Here is a 5,872-nt window from a genome sequence, read left to right as displayed (position 1 = left end):
TAGCAAGTGTGCATTAATAAGGACATGAACGAAAAGAACAGACATCCACACACCGCAGTGCTTCAGTTCGGCGTCTGGTCTACACACGAGCCGCGAGCGCTTCTGTCAAGCTGGATAGAGCGGATCGTACCAAACAGGAAGTCGGACACAGAAAAGACGAGAGAATCCGGCCAATTTTCAAAATAAAATAACAACAACGTGCACTGGCGAAGGTGAGGGAATACCATGTTTATAATTTAAAATAACACAACAGTGCATAATCGAACACATTTTTCAGTACCCTAATCACTTCATTACAATTTTAATTTTGTGTCACTGAGCCTACAGACTACATAAATAAAATGGTCAGAACAATATGCCCTATTCATTCAGTGTTAATCCAACACGCTCAATACATGGACATGCAATGACAAATTGTCATTAACTTATTATGTTATAAAAAACGATTAAAATATGGACTTACCCATGTTGAAAATGACCTGTTGAAGTGAAAAAACGAGTACTGACGGGAACAGACGAGTGGAGTCGATGTTTAACCGGCGCGGAGAGCGCAGGAGAAATGCGCTGCCTGTGTGGACAGTGAAGCGCCTGCGAGTATACTTGCAGGACTTCTGCGGCACTAACGCATCTGGTGTGTCCAGGCCGTTATGTTAACAACCCTACATGAAGCAGATGAATGACTTTTTCTCTGCAGTGTGAAAACGGCAGCCACTTAAACCACTGACTGTGCACTCCACCGCCAAGTGGGCAGGGGTGGTAATTGCAACCGGTCAAATGACCGACGGCCTTCAGATTTTCCGGTCATTGTTGTAAAAAACCGGTCAATGACCGAGAATATCCGGTTAACGCGACCCCTGCTGAGGAGTTGGCAACAGTGCGCTCAGCAAACTGCTCAGACTTGCTGAATGATAGCTAGGCTAATGTTACTTACCGAGTGTCCATGTCTGTGATGTCAAGCCATATATTGCATCTAGCTAACTTCACATTATGTTACATGCTAATTAACCTAACTTTGAAATGGCATTGTTTTTGTGTCAAAGGTTCCCAAAGGAACCAGGAACAAGAAGAATGTTGGCCACAGCTCTCCGAATGAGTGAGTTCAAGCCCAGTGACACAACAGTTTTGTCCAGAAGATTTTGACAGAACTGGACAAACTGTCCGTTTGAAGGAATGTGCGGTCCCTTCAGTGTTTGCTGTTCCAGATCATCTGAACAGAGAAAGTGTCTTTTTCAAGCAATCAGATGCAAAAGATAAGTCTCTCAATTAAAATAAATTAAATACATAAATTCATGAATAAATAAATAAATAAATTCCAGTTTCTGGGAAATTCACCTGTGCTTAATGATAAATTTCAGTTGCCATTAAGGCGAGTTAAGAGAGAAAAATATGATCAAAAAAAAAAGAGAAAGGAAAATCTGGCAAAATATAGTCAAGTGTGTCTTATGATAGATGCCATGGCCATCAGGAAACAAGTTCAGTACAACTCCCACACTCAGACAATGTCTGGCTTTGTGGATCTTGGCGACGGCATGAACGAAACCAGTGTGGCTAGGTCACTGGAAGGCCTCCATCGCCTACTTCCTTACAAATTCATTGAAACCAGGAACTCAGAAGTTTTTGCTGGTGCATGCATTAGAGGCATTGCAGGAGCGGGGTATCAAAGTCCTGTGTGTGACAATGGATGGACATGCAACCAATATCAGCATGTGCACAATGCTCGGATGCCAGCTGCACCTGAAGTCTTCGGATGCTCTGACTACATATTTTCCTCACCCTTCGACAGGTGAGCGAGTTTATGTAATGATGGACGCATGTCATATGCTCAAATTGGCCAGGAACATGTTGCAGGCATACAGCCCCAATTTGAGCTCCGCAGGACAAGTAAAATGGAGCTACATATCACAACTAAATGAAGTCCAAGAAAAAGAAGGTCTGCAGGCTGCCAACAGGGTCACAAGCAAACACATCAACTTCACTACACAGAAGATGAAGGTATCCTTAGCTGCACAGACCCTGAGCCGGTCCGTTGGAGAAGCTCTGCTCATGCTGAAAGAAACTGGATACCCACAGTTCCAGGATTGCTCAGCTACTGTGGAATTTGTTGAGGCGATCCTTGCTAATTTTAGTTATTGTGTGATCAGAGGTAAATGTAATGGCCAGTTAGGAGTAAATGTAATGGCTAAACCTATTTGAATACGGGAGTTTTTGTTTTTCAGATGATTGACCGCTTGTTCGACATCATGAACAGCTGAAATCCACGCGCCAAAGGCTTCAAGGCACCTTTGGGTTCCTTCAACTGGGCAAGGACATCAGAGTTCCTGAAAGAAGCCTGGCTACACCCCCCTCTTTCTATCTCTCTCATATAGTTTTATTTTGATGTTCTATTTTGATGTTTTATTTGATGTTCCAGTTTGTTTGTTTTTTGTTGTCTGTTCTCATATTCTATTTCCAGAAAAATGAAGGACTTGAAATTGGGTTTGGGTGGGTATCATGAAGTTACAGTAGGCCTACAGTGTTTAAGAAGTCCAAGCAACATACGGGGCTCGTCATCGGTATGTTAAAGCATGTTTTTATGAAATATTTTAACCTAATTGCCGTTTCTTACAAGGACAACTTACTGTACTTCAAATACTGTAGGTGTAGAAATTATATATTACTTTGTTAATGGATTGTTTTTGCAGACCCTATATCAGGTAAGTATATTGGGTAAGTGCATACTGGTTTTAATTCCACACCTATTTGAAGTACAGTAAGTAGCGCCTTTTATTTGTCACATATAACAATCAGCAAAGCTGAGTTTGGTGTTACTGGAGTTGTTTTCAATTAGAGCAAATGTGTTTTCTACCCTTGTGACAGAAATGTGTTCTGTTTACATGGTACACTTACAGTATAGTGAAATCAGGCAATAAAGGTGAGATAATGGTGGAGTTCATTTGCAAAAACAGTTAAATGCCATTCTTAAAATGAATAAACACCACCCCATAGATACTCCCTGGAGTGTATATAAAACATTATTGGGGTGATTTATGTGAAAATAATAAAGTGAAATGTTTAGATTATTATTTAATATATACGTAAATATAATACAAAAGAATGACAGATATAAATGGGTATAGCTATTTTTGCAAATGGAAGTATTCATTGCCAATTTTTGTAAAAAAAAAAAAAAAAAAAAAAATTATAAACATGGTTTATTGGCATTTTAATAATCATCACAAAACATTAAACATTACATAAACGTGAGTTGTTCCAATAATGAACACATCCAACAATTTTTGTAAATATTAATTTGATTTATTTTCATTTTTAAGGTTCTTATCTGTGACTGGCTTCATCATCAACATAGACACCATAATCATGTTGATTTAAGAGCTGCTTCAGTCACAGCGATATGTATGCACATATCGCTTCAGCCAAGACCATTGGAGCTCCTGTTTAACTCCATCAGGGCAGCAGGTAGGAATTCCATGTTCATGTTTCAGTTATAATTAAGAGGGATGGGTCTAACATTTCCATCTCTCTCTCCCACCCTCTCTCTCTCCACCCCCCTCTTTCTCCTTGTCTCTCCACATCTCCTTCTCTCTCCACCCCTCCCTCTTTCAACCTTCCCCTCTCTTAAAACCTTTCTCTCTCCCTCTCTCTCTGTCTCTCCACCTCTCCTTCAACTCTCTCCACCCCCCTCTCTCATGTATGAGACACAACAATTTTATCTGGTGATAAAAACTGTAATGTCACTTGTGTCATTACGTGAAAATTCCAGGTGGATGGAACAACAATCCAAGTCCAGTTCTATTCCAGAGCATCTTCTGCCGTCTCATGGTCCGCTGTGGGGTTTCTCCGGGGAGCACTGGCAACGTGACAGCACAAGATGGAACAGTCTCCTTGCCTGTTGTGGACATGTCATCTGTGGTCACGGCAGATGACGCTGACACTGCCTCCTCCAATCATCACTATTCCATCATGTCATTGGTGGTCAGCTACTTCCACAAGTTGAGGCAGCATCACATTGCCAAACTTCATACTCTGCAACTGCAAAGTGGTAGTTTGTGACACAAGCTCACTAAAACTGTATTGTTTCAAGGCCATTGACAATAGTGCACAGGCCAGATGTCATGTGCAGGGGGGAAAGGGGGGAGGGTCCTGAGGAGGATGAAGATGCTGTGTGGCTGCACTCCATGGCTGGCTCCCTCAAAACCATGAGTCCCTTTGTAATTAAATACACTGCTGAAAGCTAAAGATTTCCCAGTTTCTGTGTCGCCTTCCTGGGTCTCTCAGTCATACCATTACACCTAGCCTGCAGAGGTCCTGGTGCTGTCATGCTTTTTTTTTTTTTTTGGTCTTTTGTTCACATTTAAGATGTATGAAGAAAGTTTAATTTGAAGGGGAACCTTCCCTTTAACTATTCTATACCAGCCAAATATAGAGGATTTGAATTATCTTATTTTAATATGAAAAGTAGGTTATGTGTGCAATGTGGATGCATAAAAATGGATGAATGAAAAATTTTTAGCGTACAATATGACATTGTTAGCATAATGGCAACAGTCTGCAGAAGCAAGGTTATGTTCAAGGGGTAGGCTTGTTTATTAATGAATTAATTAAATCCACTTACAATAATAGGCATAGCTTCTAGAACTATTTATTTTACAATATATTAACACTATGGGAAAATCTACACACTGTATTACACAACCAGTCAACCAGGGTTTCAACATGTTTATAATAAACCAAATTTCGTGAAAATTGAAAGAATTAAGTGGGTTACAGTAAGAGAAAGTTTGGTATATATAAAATAGAATAATAGAAAATCTTGAAGCACAATATACAATACAATATCAAAAGATAGACCAATCTATCTATCGCATCGCTGAAATGGGCCGAAGCCATCAACGAGGTATCTACTGTATATGATATCTGGGGCATTCTACCGAATGTGTCAGGCTGGAAATGTTTTGTTTCCAAAACTTTGTCCCTATATATATTGTACCATATGTAAAGGTCACATACGTATCTAGTAAAATGACTGTAAATTTTTATATTGTATTTTCATATTGTTTTGGAATGTTTTTCCTCTTCCAAAATTTGTCACTACCAAAACATATAGCATTATATTATACAAAACAATATTCATCAACCTGTTATGCTTGTTCCTTCCCTTGTTTAAAGATTTAAATTTTTACAAATTTTGACTGAAGATTTTCATAATTAAATCTATAAAAATTAATATTTTAACAAATTTCAAAGTTCAAATTATAGAATTCTTCAAAATCTAAATGCAATCTTTCTTTGTAAAATGCATAACACTGATCAGATTGATTTCAGAGTTAATAATTGATGAAACAGAACATAAATGTAACTGATTAGCATCATAATACTTTAGTTGATAAATCAAGTAGAGTAGAGCAGAGCATAGTAGAGTAGAATGGAGAAGAGCATAGTGGAGAGGAGTATAGTGGAGCAGAGTATAGTAGAGTAGAGCAAAGTAAAGCAGAGTAGAGCAGAGCAGAGTACAGCAGAATAGAGTAGAGAATAGTAGAGTATAGAGTAGACCAGAGTAGAGTAGAGTAGGGCACAGAAGAGTAGATTATAGAGTAGACAGAGTATAGTAGAGTGGAGCAGAGCAAAATAGAGTAGAGCAGAGTAGAGCAGATTATAGAGTAGAGCAGAGCATAGTAGAGTAGAGCAGAGCAGAGCAGAGCAGAATATAGTAGAGCAGAGCATAGTAGAGTAGAGCAGAGTAGAGTATAGTAGAGCAGAGTATAGTAGAGCAGAGCAAAGTAGAACAGAGCAGAGTAGAGCAGAATAGAGTAGAGCAAAGTAGAGCAGAGTAGAACAAAGTAGAGCAGAGTAGAGAAGAGTAGATTATAGAGTA

At 39.2% G+C, this 5,872-nt stretch overlaps 1 long non-coding RNA gene across 1 annotated transcript; it reads left to right on the top strand.

Annotated features, from left to right (window-relative positions):
• The first annotated feature begins 1,262 nt into the window (after nt 1-1,262).
• LOC125878889 (uncharacterized) lies at nt 1,263-4,195 on the top strand. Its single transcript, XR_007447813.1, has 3 exons — nt 1,263-2,552; nt 3,312-3,456; nt 3,761-4,195. It is a non-coding gene; the product is annotated as an uncharacterized LOC125878889 (long non-coding RNA).
• Nucleotides 4,196-5,872: the final 1,677 nt, after the last annotated feature.

Source organism: Epinephelus fuscoguttatus, linkage group LG19 (assembly GCF_011397635.1).
Source record: "Epinephelus fuscoguttatus linkage group LG19, E.fuscoguttatus.final_Chr_v1".
NCBI classification, from domain to species: domain Eukaryota; kingdom Metazoa; phylum Chordata; class Actinopteri; order Perciformes; family Serranidae; genus Epinephelus; species Epinephelus fuscoguttatus.
The sequence above is the reverse complement of the archived record's forward strand: the minus strand, read 5'-3'. Positions and strand labels throughout refer to the sequence as shown.